This window comes from Megalobrama amblycephala, linkage group LG22 (genome assembly GCF_018812025.1).
Source record: "Megalobrama amblycephala isolate DHTTF-2021 linkage group LG22, ASM1881202v1, whole genome shotgun sequence".
NCBI classification, from domain to species: Eukaryota; Metazoa; Chordata; class Actinopteri; order Cypriniformes; family Xenocyprididae; genus Megalobrama; species Megalobrama amblycephala.
The window spans coordinates 23699855-23715479 of NC_063065.1; the positions used below are offsets into that span (position 1 = coordinate 23699855).

Here is a 15625-nt window from a genome sequence, read left to right on the forward strand (position 1 = left end):
AATATTTACATTTGCACAACAGTTAATGCAGTTCTCAAAACAATTAGTACAAACTGCAAAACCTAGTTGATAACCTGCAAAAGCGTGTCACTTGCTCAAAATGGATAGGTCATTCCTCAAAAGCACGTATTCGTGTCAATGAAAGTGTCAGTGTCATCAAGATGAAAAGTCCTGACACCATTGTTTATGAACAAGATAGTCAAATGGCTTTGTCATGTTTTCATTATGACAGTTTACTCTGTCAATGTTTTCCAATGCAAAAAAGTCAGATCTTGGTGACACTACCTGAAAATGCTCAAGACAGCACTATATACTATTTGCACAGCCATTTGAAAAATACAGTAAAGTTACACATTACTGTATTTAGTGAGGTAACTGAGTACAAGACACTGAATATGTATGTTTCACATTTTTACTGCATATGCTCTTTGCAATTCTAATTTGTTCACAGCATTGTGCAAAAGAAAAAATACACCCTTATTTGCAACAAACATAAACTCCTTTTGGGTAGAGCTGTGCACAACGGTAAACAATATTGCAGTACATATGGCAAATCTTTACTGTAACACTACTGTACACTACAATACACTAAATGTGTGATGCAGTAAAGCTGTACGTCTAAATGTAAATTGTACAGTGACAAGTTCTTGTCCCACTGCAAGCTTCATGTATGACACGATGACAGTAGTGCAGTGCAGATTGTTTAGTGCTGAATTACTGTCCATTTACAGTTTTTCTCAGTCGCTTTGGTGCATTTCTCACATCACTCTTTACATTTGCACAACAGTTAGTTCAATCTCCACAACATTTAGTCATTTGTGCACATCATAGTAGCAGTTTCTCATTCCTTCGAACAAATTGCAAATGCTTTTGGACATGCATCAATTGCTTTCATACAACTCTCTGCTATTTATAACATTATCATTTGCTTATGTCATGTCAGTCAAAATTAACTATACTTGTGAATGCTGAATAGTCATTCCATATAAAACTAATAGTCCTCATTTCATTGCTTGAGTCATTACATACAAAAATGTTGAACTAGTTGTCAAAATCTGTCAAGCAAATTTTACACATTTTTTTGAAATCTTTTTTTCCTGAAAATGTCTCCTAAATTGAACAATTTCTCTCAAGTGAATCTCAACTTTCACTGATGAGAAGGGGTGTGTGAAGCATTAGTTGCAACCAATGATAAGCCACTTCTCTACAATCACTGTCAGAGCTGAATCCCATAAACCCCCACTTTACAAGCATATACGAACCAAGCAGGACATAGTGTGTACCATTTCTACAATACTGTGACACAGAAGTGGAAGGTCAGCCTCGTGGAAGAGGGGTAAGGGTGCGGGGAAGAAGGGGAAGGGGACAAAACAGGGGAAGAGGATCACAATTGTGGATCATGTTGTCAATCACGGCCTCACAATGGCTGAGGCTGGTCGAAGGGTGCAGCCAAATGTTGGGAGAACCACTGTAAATTCAATTATTCAAACATTTTGTTGGAAGAACATGTGTGTATAAATGGACAGTAATTCAGCACTAAACAATCTGCACTGCACTACTGTCATCGTGTCATACATGAAGCTTGCAGTGGGATAAGAACTTGTCACTGTACAATTTACATTTAGACGTACAGCTTTACTGCATCACACATTAGTGTATTGTAGTGTACAGTAGTGTTACAGTAAAGATTTGCCATATGTACTGCAATATTGTTTACAGTTGTGCACAGCTCTACCCAAAGGGAGTTTATGTTTGTTGAAATAAGGGTGCATTTTTTCTTTTGCACAATGCTGTGAACAAATTAGAATTGCAAAGAGCATATGCAGTAAAAATGTGAAACATACATATTCAGTGTCTTGTACTCAGTTACCTCACTAAATACAGTAATGTGTAACTTTACTGTATTTTTCAAATGGCTGTGCAAATAGTATATAGTGCTGTCTTGAGCATTTTCAGGTAGTGTCACCAAGATCTGACTTTTTTGCATTGGAAAACATTGACAGAGTAAACTGTCATAATGAAAACATGACAAAGCCATTTGACTATCTTGTTCATAAACAATGGTGTCAGGACTTTTCATCTTGATGACACTGACACTTTCACTGACATGAATACTTGCTTTTGAGGAATGACCTATCCATTTTGAGCAAGTGACACGCTTTTGCAGGTTATCAACTAGGTTTTGCAGTTTGTACTAATTGTTTTGAGAACTGCATTAACTGTTGTGCAAATGTGAATAGTGATGTGAGAAATGCACCAAAGCGACTGAGAAAAACTGTATACACACCTGTTCTCCCAACGAAATGTTTGCATAATTGAATTTACAGTGGTTCTCCCAACATTTGGCTGCACCCTTCGACCAGCCTCAGCCATTGTGAGGCCGTGATTGACAACATGATCCACAATTTGTAGCCCTGATTTCATCAGGGATCTGCCTATTGGCCTCTTCTTCCTCTTCCACTGTTTTGTCCCCTTCTCCTTCTTCCCCGCACCCTTACCCCTCTTCCACGAGGCTGACCTTCCATTTCTGTGTCACGGTATTGTAGAAATGGTACACACTATGTCCTGCTTGGTTCGTATATGCTTGTAAAATGGGGGTTTATGGGATTCATCTCTGACAGTGATTGTAGAGAAGTGGCTTATCATTGGTTGCAACTAATGCTTCACACACCCCTTCTCATCAGTGAAAGTTGAGATTCACTTGAGAGAAATTGTTCAAGTTTAGGAGACATTTTCAGGAAAAAAAGATTTTTAAAAAATGTGTAAAATTTGCTTGACAGATTTTGACAACTAGTTCAACATTTTTGTATGTAATGACTCAAGCAATGAAATGAGGACTATTAGTTTTATAGGGAATGACTATTCAGCATTCACAAGTATAGTTAATTTTGACTGACATGACATAAGCAAATGATAATGTTATAAAACAGCAGAGAGTTGTATGAAAGCAATTGATGCATGTCCAAAAGCATTTGCAATTTGTTCGAAGGAATGAGAAACTGCTACTATGATGTGCACAAATGACTAAATGTTGTGGAGGTTGAACTAACTGTTGTGTAAATAGTGATGTGAGAAATGCACCAAAGCGACTGAGAAAAACTGTAATGTTCAGTGGGTACAAACCTAATTCAGCCCATACAGGCGTCGTTGAATGTGCTTCTGTGAACCCCTAAAATGTTTTTGCCAATTTCCATTTGTAGTTTTTATCTGTCTGTCCATCTGTCCGTCTGTCTATCTGACTATCTGTCTGTCTGTCAGTCTATCTGACTATCTATCTATCTATCTATCTATCTATCTGACTGTCTGTCTATCTATCTATCTATCTATCTATCTATCTATCTATCTATCTATCTATCTATCTATCTATTTATCTATTTATCTATCTATCTATCTATCTATCTATCTATCTATCTGTCTGTCTGTCTGTCTTTCTATCTGTCTGTCTGTCTGTCTGTCTGTCTAGCTATCTGTCTGTCTGTCTGTCTGTCTGTCTGTCTATCTATCTATCTATCTGTCTGTCTGTCTGTCTGTCTGTCTGACTATCTGTCTGTCTGTCTGACTATCTGTCTGACTATCTATCTGTCTGTCTGACTATCTGTCTGACTATCTGCCTGTCCATCTGTCTGTCTCTCTATCTGACTATCTGTCTTTCTGTCGAGATTGAGTCAACTAGATCATCCACTGTGAAGGCCTCATCAACACGACAACCAGTGGCACAGTTCCTCAACAACTGTCCATACCGGCGTGATGAATATGATCCTCAACTGGATGGAACTGAAATAAATACTTTGAGTGTTGCGATCCTATCAGACTTATGATAGCAACCTGAGTCGTAACAAAACACTGTTCGCCTATCTATCTATCTGTCTGTCTGACTATCTGTCTGTCAATCTGTCTGTCTGTCTATCTATCTATCTATCTGTCTGTCTGACTATCTATCTGTCTGTCTGACTATCTGTCTGACTATCTGCCTGTCTATCTGTCTGTCCATCTGTCTTGTCTATCTATCTATCTATCTATCTATCTATCTATCTATCTATCTATCTATCTATCTATCTGTCTGTCTGACTATCTGTCTGCCTGTCTATCAATCTGTCTGACTATCTGTCTATCTATCTATCTGTCTGTCTGACTATCTGTCTGTCTGTCTGACTATCTGTCTGTCTGTCTGACTATCTATCTGTCTGTCTGACTATCTATCTGTCTGTCCATCTGTCTGTCTGTCTATCTATCTATCTATCTATCTATCTATCTATCTATCTATCTGTCTGTCTGTCTGTCAATCTGTCTGACTGTCTGTCTATCTATCTGACTATCTGTCTGTCTATCTGACTATCTATCTATCTGTCTGTCTGTCTGTCTGTCAATCTGTCTGACTGTCTGTCTATCTATCTATCTATCTATCTATCTATCTATCTATCTATCTGTCTGTCTGTCTGTCTGTCTGACTATCTGTCTGTCTGTCTGTCTGACTATCTGTCTGACTATCTATCTGTCTGTCTGCTATCTGTCTGACTATCTGCCTGTCCATCTGTCTGTCTCTCTATCTGACTATCTGTCTTTCTGTCGAGATTGAGTCAACTAGATCATCCACTGTGAAGGCCTCATCAACACGACAACTAGTGGCACAGTTCCTCAACAACTGTCCATACCGGCGTGATGAATATGATCCTCAACTGGATGGAACTGAATTAAATACTTTGAATGTTGTGAATGATAGCAACCTGAGTCGTAACAAAGCACTGTTCGCCAGAGGAGAACTGGCCCCCCGACTAAGCCTGGTTTCTCCAAAGGTTTTTTTCTCCATTTTAACACCTATTTGCCACTTGTTTGCCACCTGATGTCACCTGTTGGAGTTTGGGTTCCTTGCCGCTGTCGCCTTTGGCTTGCTTAGTTGGGGACACTTGACATTTGACTTGACATTTGATATTCAACAGTGCTTTGATCTGCCTGCATTGACACTATTCTTTAAGAGCTGCTGTGCAGCCAAAATAATGTACCAGTTATCACTGTAAAGCTGCTTTGACACAATCTACATTGTAAAAAGCGCTATATAAATAAAGGTGACTTGACTGTCTGTCTGTCTGTCTGTCTATCTATCTATCTGTCTGTCTGACTATCTGTCTGTCTGTCTGTCTGACTATCTATCTGTCTGTCTGACTATCTGTCTGACTATCTGCCTGTCTATCTGTCTGTCCATCTGTCTGTCTGTCTGTCTGTCTATCTATCTATCTATCTATCTATCTATCTATCTATCTATCTATCTATCTATCTATCTATCTATCTATCTATCTGTCTGTCTGACTGACTATCTGTCTGCCTGTCTATCAATCTGTCTGACTATCTGTTTGTCTATCTATCTGTCTGTCTGTCTGACTATCTGTCTGTCTGTCTATCTATCTGTCTGTCTGACTATCTGTCTGACTATCTGCCTGTCTATCTGTCTGTCCATCTGTCTTGTCTATCTATCTATCTATCTATCTATCTATCTATCTATCTATCTGTCTGTCTGTCTGTCTGTCTGCCTATCAATCTGTCTGACTATCTGTTTGTCTATCTATCTGTCTGTCTGTCTATCTGTCTGTCTGTCTGACTATCTGTCTGTCTGTCTGACTATCTGTCTGTCTGTCTGTCTATCTATCTATCTATCTATCTATCTATCTATCTATCTATCTGTCTGTCTGACTATCTGTCTGTCTGTCTATCAATCTGTCTGACTATCTTTCTGTCTATCTATCTGTCTGTCTGTCTGTCTGACTATCTATCTGTCTGTCTGACTATCTGTCTGTCTGTCTGTCTATCTGTCTATCTATCTATCTATCTATCTATCTATCTGTCTGTCTGTCTGTCTGTCTGACTATCTGTCTGCCTATCAATCTGTCTGACTATCTGTTTGTCTATCTATCTATCTATCTATCTATCTATCTATCTATCTGTCTGTCTGTCTGTCTGACTGACTATCTGTCTGTCTGTCTGTCTGACTATCTATCTGTCTGTCTGTCTGACTATCTATCTGTCTGTCCATCTGTCTGTCTGTCTGACTATCTATCTGTCTGTCTGTCTGACTGTCTATCTGTCTGTCTGTCTGACTATCTATCTGTCTGTCCATCTGTCTGTCTGTCTGTCTATCTGACTATCTGTCTATCTATCTATCTGTCTATCTATCTATCTATCTATCTGACTGTCTGTCTGTACTTATTTATTTCAGTTTATAATGAAGTTATAACATTTCTTCCAATTTCCTACAATTTATGTAATTTTGTCATAATTTTATGGATTATTTGTGCTGTACTGCTGCATAGGAATTTTGTCCTTTTTTAAACTGAGTCAGACAATGGTTACTTCTTTGTTAATGGAATAAAACACTAATTTCATCTATTTAACCCAATCTTTAAACTAATTGCTGGAGGTTGGTCATTTTGTAAATGCATTGACACCATAGACCTAGTGTTCTACTACATAAAACCCATTTTTTCATGGACTTTTCAATATTTATTTATTTATTTTATTTTTTTACATAATTGACATTGATTGTTTAATATCCTTACAAATACCATACAAATTCATATATGTCATCTCTGGGAAAAAAAATTGGGATTAAACGTTAATCATATGAATCACATCAGTTGCATTCCTTTAGGATTTTGTAACTATAATGATATTTACATGTGCATATTCTTCAAAGACACACACGTATGTAAGTGGGTTTATGCAATGTTTTAATTGGTGGTTTCCTCCTCTCAGAAGCGCACGAGGAGAGCGAGTAACTCTAGCAATCTCTTCAAGCCATGTGCAGCAAAACCTTCTGCTTCATCTCTCCTCATCCGATTATGACCACACAGTCTTCTGATTTCACTTTGACATCTAATAACTCCTTATCGGGGGATTTTTGAGGACTTAACAATAATATAAGGACAGCACGACCCGCTTTACATTTTCATTCACCTCGTTTGGCTTGTGAAAACAAAACTGATTTGGAACACTTTCTCTAGACTGTGTTTGTTTATCAGTGGGAATATCCAGGAGGAGTGTTTGAATTTAATTCCCAAAGACATTCAAAGAAGACTGAACATACAGGTAAAGTTGATAATTATTCTAATACGCTTTAGTTTTGGTGTCTGCACTTGAACACGACGCGTAAACAAGAACGCTTCTGTACGCTTCTACAGCTTGGATAGTTTCACATGGGACGCGTAATTGCGTTCAAAAAACAGACGCAGCTCAACATAACACAAGCTTCTCGAGACGCGTTTTTAAAACTATTTTAACTTGATGTGCCTGGTTATAAAACACTAGACGTTTAAAAATCAGCGTGACGCGTGTTTTTTTAACCTTGTGCTTTTAAAATGTGTAATTTAGAGCTAACAGCAGTGTTCTAGTTTTGACGCGTCGCGTCACGGTGTAGACGCGGCGTTGGTGTGATCTTGGATGTTTGTTTATGATTTATTTCCTCTGCTGTTCCAGTGATCGAAAATGAATCAAACCGCAGGAGCCACAAACACTTACAGAAGATGCTCAAAAGGAGGAAAAGTAAGTCGCGGCTTTAACTGTGCTTTCGTTTGAAAAAATGTTAAAACAATCTGAAGTGTTAGATACACTGAAAGCTATTCAACTGATTGAGAGTTGAGTCTCATTTCAATATGGGAAATTGTAGAAGCTGTATCCTGGTAACTAATAAGATGTAGGTTCAAACCCAACAAGAGTTACATTGAACGTGATTTTATAGGCTAAAATTGTATTTTATAGTTAAAATAGGCTAGGTATAGTGAGAAATCACGTGTCTATGTCAAAAAAACATTTGAGGGAGTGGCAGGCTACTTTTTAGCCAATGAAACACACACTCTGTCAATCTAGTTTGCTGTCATTTGGATATACTATCACACTCCTGGGGGGTATTCTAGAAAGTAAGCGGATAACCTCAACTTTCGGTTCCAAAAACGAAGGTAACTTTCAGGGTATGTAAGTGGCCAGAGCAACATACTCTCTTAAAGGGTTAGTTCACCTAAAAATGAAAATTATGTCATTAATGACTCACCCTCATGTCATTCCAAACCCGTAAGACCTCCGTTCATCTTCGGAACACAGTTTAAGATATTTTAGATTTAGTCCGAGAGCTTTCTGTCCCTCCATTGAAAATGTATGTACGGTAGACTGTCCATGTCCAGAAAGGTAATAAAAACATCATAAAAGTAGTCCATGTGACATTAGTGGGTTAGTTAGAATTTTTTGAAGCATCGAAAATACATTTTGGTCCAAAAATAACAAAAACTACGACTTTATTCAGCATTGTCTTCTCTTCTGGGTCTGTTGTCAATCTGCGTTCACGACTCCGCAGTGACGCTGCTTGTGACAGCGGTTGCTGCTGTGTAGGAGCTTCTTCCATCGTTTTTAGTTCTTCGTCCGTGTATTCGGGTTCAAATAAATATGGCTGAGCAAAAAAATGCAAGTCTTCCTCTGAGTCGAAATCCTTAGACATGTTTGCGAAGGTTGTTTTGTTTACAGCGTGCGTCTCCCTCAGACTGTAAACGATAGGGCTGGGAATTGATTCCAGCAATTCAATTCAATTCCTCAATTCCGAGGTGTTGGGAATTGAGAGTCGATTCCATTAAGGGGAATCGACAACTCTTTAATATTTTTTTTTAAAACAAACCGCGGCCTGTAGCCGATTTCATTTGTCAACACAATCATGTCACATGTAAAGAAATAAAGTTCAGACTAAATAAATGGATCCAGTCGTGACACAGAGTATGGTTTAAGGTAGGATGATTATTTCAGCATTGTGTAGGCAATCAGCGCAATGACTGACCCAATGAAATCTTTAGAATTGGTTGCTGGGCGGGGTTTGATCTTACTCGTTGTAGTTTAGGACAAGAAGAATAAATCAATCGACAACAACAATCAATCACACTCACGCGAAGAATATTTATATGTGTAAAGGCCCTAAAAAAAGTTTATATGTGTAAAGTGTGCATGAGTCTGTTCCTGAACAAAATGCTTTTAGAATTTAATAGGAATTTTAGCTATAGTTTTATGATACTGGATGAAATATATGTACCACAAATAAATAAAAATCTATCCACATACATAAGTGTATATATACGTGTGTGTAGGTAGGTATGTATGTAAATAGAATCCCAGAAACAGGAATCGGAATCGAACAGCCCTAGTAAACGCACCAGATAACACATCAGCAGCGTCTTACGTCAGCAGCGTCACTGCGGAGTCGTGAGCGCAGATTGACAACAGACCCGGAAGAGAAGACAATGCTGAATAAAGTAGTTTTTGTTATTTTTGGACCAAAATGTATTTTCAATGCTTCAACAAATTCTAACTGATCCGCTGATGTCATATGGACTACTTTGATGATGTTTTTATTACCTTTCTGGACATGGACAGTCTATCGTACATACACTTTCAATGGAGGGACAGAAAGCTCTCGGACTAAATCTAAAATATCTTAAACTGTGTTCTGAAGATGAACGGAGGTCTTATGGGTTTTTTTTTGGGTGAACTAACCCTTTAACATAACCTGCTCCGTAGCAGGTTATGTTCCAGGGTTAGTTTGCTTATGAGGTATTCAGATGCGTGTTATATAATTTATATAGTTATAATAATGTAACTAAATTTGTTATATAGTTACAGTTATATAAACAATATTATATTATACTATAATATATAATATATATATAATATATAATATACAGTACAGTCCAAAAGTTTGGAACCACTAAGATTTTTAATGTTTTTAAAAGAAGTTTCGTCTGCTCACCAAGGCTACATTTATTTAATTAAAAATACAGTAAAAAACAGTAATATTGTGAAATATTATTACAATTTAAAATAACTGTTTTCTATTTGAATATATTTCACAAAGTAATTTATTCCTGTGATGGCAAAGCTGAATTTTCAGCATCATTACTCCAGTCTTCAGGGTCACATGATCGTTCAGAAATCATTCGTTCTATTCATTTGATGAATAGAAAGTTCAAAAGAACAGTGTTTATCTGAAATCTAATCTTTTGTATAAATGTCTTTACTGCCACTTTTGATTGATTTAATGCATCCTTGCTGAATAAAAGTATTCATTTCTTTAATTTCTTTTCAAAAAAATTAAAATAAAAATTCTTACTGAGCCCAAACTTTTGAACGGTAGTGTATAATGCTACAGAAGCTTTGTATTTCAGATAAATGCTGTTCTTTTGAACTTTCTATTCATCAAGGAATCCTGAAAAAAAAAAAAAGTACACAACTGTTTTCAACATTGAAAATAATCATAAATGTTTATTGAGCAGCAAATCAGCATATTAGAATGATTTCTGAAGGATCATGTGACACTGAAGACTGGAGTAACAATGCTGAAAATTCAGCTTTGCATCACAGGAATAAATTACTTTGTCAAATATATTTAAATAGTACACAGTTATTCTAAATTGTAATAATATTTCACAATATTACTGTTTTTTACTGTATTTTTAATTAAATAAATGTAGCCTTGGTGAGCAGACGAAACTTCTTTTAAAAACATTAAAAATCTTAGTGGTTCCAAACTTTTGGACTGTACTGTATATATACAGTGCTCAGCATAAATGAGTACACCCCCTTTGAAAAGTAACATTTTAAACAATATCTCAATGAACACAAAAACAATTAACTTATAACGTCATCATTCACTGATAATCTTTGCCTCCAATGCAATTTGCAAATGGCACTGTCTGTTTTTGCATACTGAAATTGCAAATTGAAGGTTAATAATATAACTTAGAGAACAAAATTTTCAGTTTTACTTCAAATTAGGGAGATGCAAAACTGAGTACACCCCACTGAAAGTCTCTGGAGCAAAGCTAAATTTTAGACTACAAATGTCTAATTTAACAAGAATTCAACCACAGGTGAGTCTAATTATTCATTACACAGGTGTCCAGCAGACAGTTGACTATAAAAGGGAGTTAAAACCCTGTCCCATTTCATGCTGTCAGCAATGGCACCACATGGAAGAGAAATGTCACAAGAACCGAGAAAGAAAATAATTTCTTTACACCAGAAAGCTGATGGCTACAAGAAGTTCAGCAAAGCTTTACTTCAGAATACTGTAGCAAAAGTGGTACAAAAATTTAAAAAAGATGGAACTGCAACCATCTCACAGACGTGTCCAGGTCGAAAGGTTGAAGAAAATTGGCATGCAAGTTCACTGCAGTTATCTAAAGAAGTATAAAGCCAAACTGGGGTGACTGTTTCCCGTGACACAATACGGCATACACTGCAGAGGAATGGCGTGCATGGGTGCCGTCCACAAAAGAAGTCTTTCCTAAAGCCCAAGCACAAAAAAGCCTGCTTAGAGTTTGCCAGGGCCCATGCTGACAAAGATGAATACTACTGGGACTCTATACTCTGGAGTGATGAGACCAAGATAAATGTTTTTGGAACTGATGGCTTCAAACCTGTATGGTGTTGCAAAGGTGAGGAATACAAAGAAAAATGCATGGTGTCTACAGTGAAACATGGTGGTGGCAGTGTCCTTATGTGGGGCTGCATGAGTGCTGCTGGTGTTGGGGAGCTTCTCTATACTGAAAGAGAAGATGCTACCTTCACTCCATGCCCTTGGTCGTCGTGCACTTTTCCAACATGACAATGATCCTAAACACACATCTAAGGCCACTGTTGGATTTATGAAGAACAGGGTGAAAGTGATTCAGTGGCTCCTGATCTGAACCCAATCGAACACCTATGGGGAATTCTGAAGAGACAAGTTGAGCATCACTCTCCATCCAGCATCCAGTCTCTAAAAGAGGTCATTCTTGAAGAATGGAAAAAGATTGATGTTGCAAAATGTCGCCAACTTGTTCATTCCATGCCTAGAAGACTTGGTGCTGTCATTAAAAATCATGGAGGCCATACATAGTACTAGATGTAGTAGTTTTTGTTGTGGGGTGTACTCAATTTTGCATCACCCCAATTTGAGTAAAACTGAAAAATGTGTAATCTAAGTTATATTATTAACCTTACTTTCATGTTATAAGTTAAACAGATGTTATATAAAACTTAGTCTTGTCAACATTTTGGAAATTGTCATTTTGTTCCTTGAGATACTGTTTAAAATGTTACTTTTCAAAGTGGATTTACTCATTTACGCTGAGCACTGTATAATAAAGCACTAGTATAAAGTTGTAATGTTTAAATGTTTATTCAATTCTAATATATGTATTTTTTTATTGTCATCTCACACATGGATCTGCTTTTTATCCTTTTTGTAACAGGGCGTTTTCTATGCTATAATTTCTATAATAAAATACATATGTGATATCTTAGCATCAAACAAACATTATAATTCTTATTCTCAGTGAATAAAGATTACTTATTAAATAAAAAGATTAGAAAAAAATGACTGCACAACCACCCAATAGGTGGAGACATGCACTAAGTAGGTTATGCAGATCACCATTAAACAAAAGAAGAAGAAGGAAGTAGAATGGCACGCTTTTTCTTAGCATCTGTTTCCATGGTGAATCATCGATTCGTCGCTTGGTTGAGAACGTCTTGTCTGGGTTGTGGAACATACTCATGTTTTTGGAACCAGCATACCTCGAAGTAAAGCAAAGTTTGGGTTAAATCAACCGAGAGTTCAGGGTATATGTGACGATAAGTTAACCTTGCTTTCTGGAATACCCCCCAGTATGTAACGTTTTAATAAACGATAAAACCTAATATAATAAATATAAAATATACCAATGCTAAAAATATAACTTCCCTGCAACAAAGCAAACCATGCAGCTTTAAAAGGTCAACCTGTGGCTTTGTGGATCCGCAGGTAAGCCTATGTGGATCTGCAAGTTTACAAATATATATGCTTGCAAAAATACTATCATAAATTTAGCTTCTTTAGCTAAAATATTGCTAAAAAGTCTTTTTTTCCCCCCATGCCAGTCCAAGAGTATGCTAAATAATTTCTGCTGATGCCTCTATCAAAAAAGGACAATTAGCTGTTCTGAATGATGTGGCTTCCATTTTGTTTTCTTACAACAGTTCAAAACATGATAAAAATAGTTCATATGATGCATTATATTCTAGGAGTTCTGGGGTCAAACAATAGATTTGCAATTTCAGTATGCAAAAACAGACAGTGCCATTTGCAAATTGCATTGGAAGGCAAAGATTATCAGTGAATGATGACATTTTGTCTGTTCCTCACACAAAGCTGCACAGTAAAATCCCCAGAGTTAAATCAACTCTGCTCAGAGTACATTTGGTCCCTCTCTAAATAGTGTTAAAGTAACACTGAAACAGAGTTAAAGTTAATAAGATAATTAAGCAATTAATAAGGCTGTTTTGTGTTTCTTTAGTGATTCTGCTTGTTAACAGCAGGTGTTCATCATTAATGTACAATCATTCACGTAATTAATTGCTTAATTATCTTCATTAACTTGTAACTCTGCTTCAGTGTTATTTTAACACTATTTAGAGAGGGACCATATGTACTCTGAGATTTTGCTGTGTGACTTCAGAAGAATATAACGTATGAGTCACATGGTATACAAGTCATGTGTACTACTTTTATGATGAGTTTTCTTTTTCTTTTTAGGAGCTTGATAGCTATAATCACTATGAACTATTGTTGTATGGGCAATTTCTCCTCTTTGTTCCATGGGGGGAAAAACAGCATGAGTTGGGATCAATACCAAGTTTCATTTGGGTTGAGCTATTCAAGTTATTTGATTTATCTGAATTTCTGTAGATCACACATGTTTTAAATATATAATGCAGTACAACACATCATTTCATCCAGTACCATTCACAGACACAGTGTAACCTACAGTAAATAGAGACAATATGGATGGTCTTCTGACAGGGTAAGAAGGAATTGCATATTATCATTCAAAGCTGTTAACAGCTGCATACAACAGTACAGAACATGCAGCACATCTGCACCTCACAGTTGTCACTCCTGCTCCTGTAAATGTGCGTATAGATTTTTTTCCCCCTGAAGTTTGATAGCAAATATTCAAATAGAGTGTTGTATCAATGGAATGTTGCATGTACAGTATGTTTCCCCCTCAGGCTATCAGAATTCTCTGCTGGAGTTCCCAAAAGAGCCGCAGTGCTTTGGGAATTCACTCTGTTCTCTTAGTATTCCCAGAACTTTACTGACAATAAATTTGGTTTGATGATGAAACTGGATGGTGAGTGATTGAAGCGAATTTTACTTTTGCTAGACATGGCTATAAATGTGGAACAATTCTCATCTTTCATTCTTTCTTATTGATTGATGCACCACCACTCAGATGATCGCTGTTGTAGTTAAAACAGAATTTCTGCTATGTGCGCTGCAGTGCAGAATAAGATATGTGTTTATTGATCTTGATCTTTCCTGCCTTTCTAGTATGCTAAACACTCTCAACCAACACTTATTCTGTACTAGAGCTGGTTCCCCAAACAGATTTAGTATCATGAAGCTGAAATAATTTATTCAAATGGTTTATTTATTGATGCAGTATCCCCAAAATTGCTTATTAATTTGCATACATGCCACTCTTGCTTTGCATATGCTCTGAAAGGTCACTGATTGAACGAGAGTATGTGAGGTATGCGCTGCTGAGAGATGCCCGTCTGATACTGAGAGAGAAACTGTCATGTTTCATTTGGATCAAATTAATAAGCGTGTTTGTGTCTGTGACATTTTCTCAGCCGATTTCGATAATGACATTGGGAGCGACAGGATTCAGGTAAACATGACATCTTGGCTGAAGTCAAGATGTAATTAACTGCAAGAAAATGACTAAATTTAAAGCTCCTATTTTTTTGAAGTTAAAATACTTTTTTTTTTTTTTTTTTTAAATAAGCAGAGACAGATACAAGTATAGTACTGTTAGGAACATTTTTAAAATTCTGTGCATATATTTAAACTACATTGAGATTAAATCTTCAATTTTCTTCAGTGTGATGTAAAAGACATTAGAAGACATCTCTGTCTTCTAAAAAAAAAAGATCTGTCGCATTGAAAATCAAACAAGCAACACACAAATATTCTAAGAGTATTTGTTTATATATGTAAATACTTGTCTTTCTGCAGGATCACCTATAGTTCATGCTTCACAATCATTCAGTGTTCTCCTCTAGAAGTTTCTGGTATAATGTAGAGTTCATATTTCCATCAATAATGATAAACGTCCTGGTTTAGAGGCAGCAAAGTAGCTCCAAACTATTATATTGCTAAAGTTTTGAGAGGAAGTTCCTATTATTGAATGCAGAGGTGTAGCATTTCTTTATTAAATCAAAAAGTACTATTTTGGATTTGTTCTTTGTTCAAAACATTATTACGGTTCTGATTAAATCACATAGTCTTTGGAAATGTTTTGGCGAGCATTAGAACAGAGGCTTCCTACTTACTGTCCTGCTATGAACATCATTTTTTTGTCATTGTTTGTCTGATAGTGGCAAATGAATGGAATCAGTCTGAACAGTTACCCTTAAAGGGCTAGTTCACCCAAAAATGAAAAATCTGTCATGTATTACTCACCCTCCTACCGTTCCACATCCGTAAGACATTTGTTCAAAAATTAAGATCTTTTTGATGAAGTCTGAGAGCTTTCTGTCCCTCCATAGAGATCCAACACAACTACTGTACCACATT

General features: G+C 36.6%; 1 long non-coding RNA gene across 1 annotated transcript in view; it reads left to right on the forward strand.

Moving 5' to 3' along the window:
* The first annotated feature begins 6741 nt into the window (after positions 1-6741).
* Positions 6742-15625, forward strand: part of LOC125257510 — a 46683-nt gene continuing 37799 nt past the window's right edge. Inside the window, exons 1-2 of the long non-coding RNA XR_007182406.1 lie at positions 6742-7077; positions 7465-7530. This is a non-coding gene — a long non-coding RNA (uncharacterized LOC125257510). The remainder of the gene's footprint in view (positions 7078-7464; positions 7531-15625) is intronic.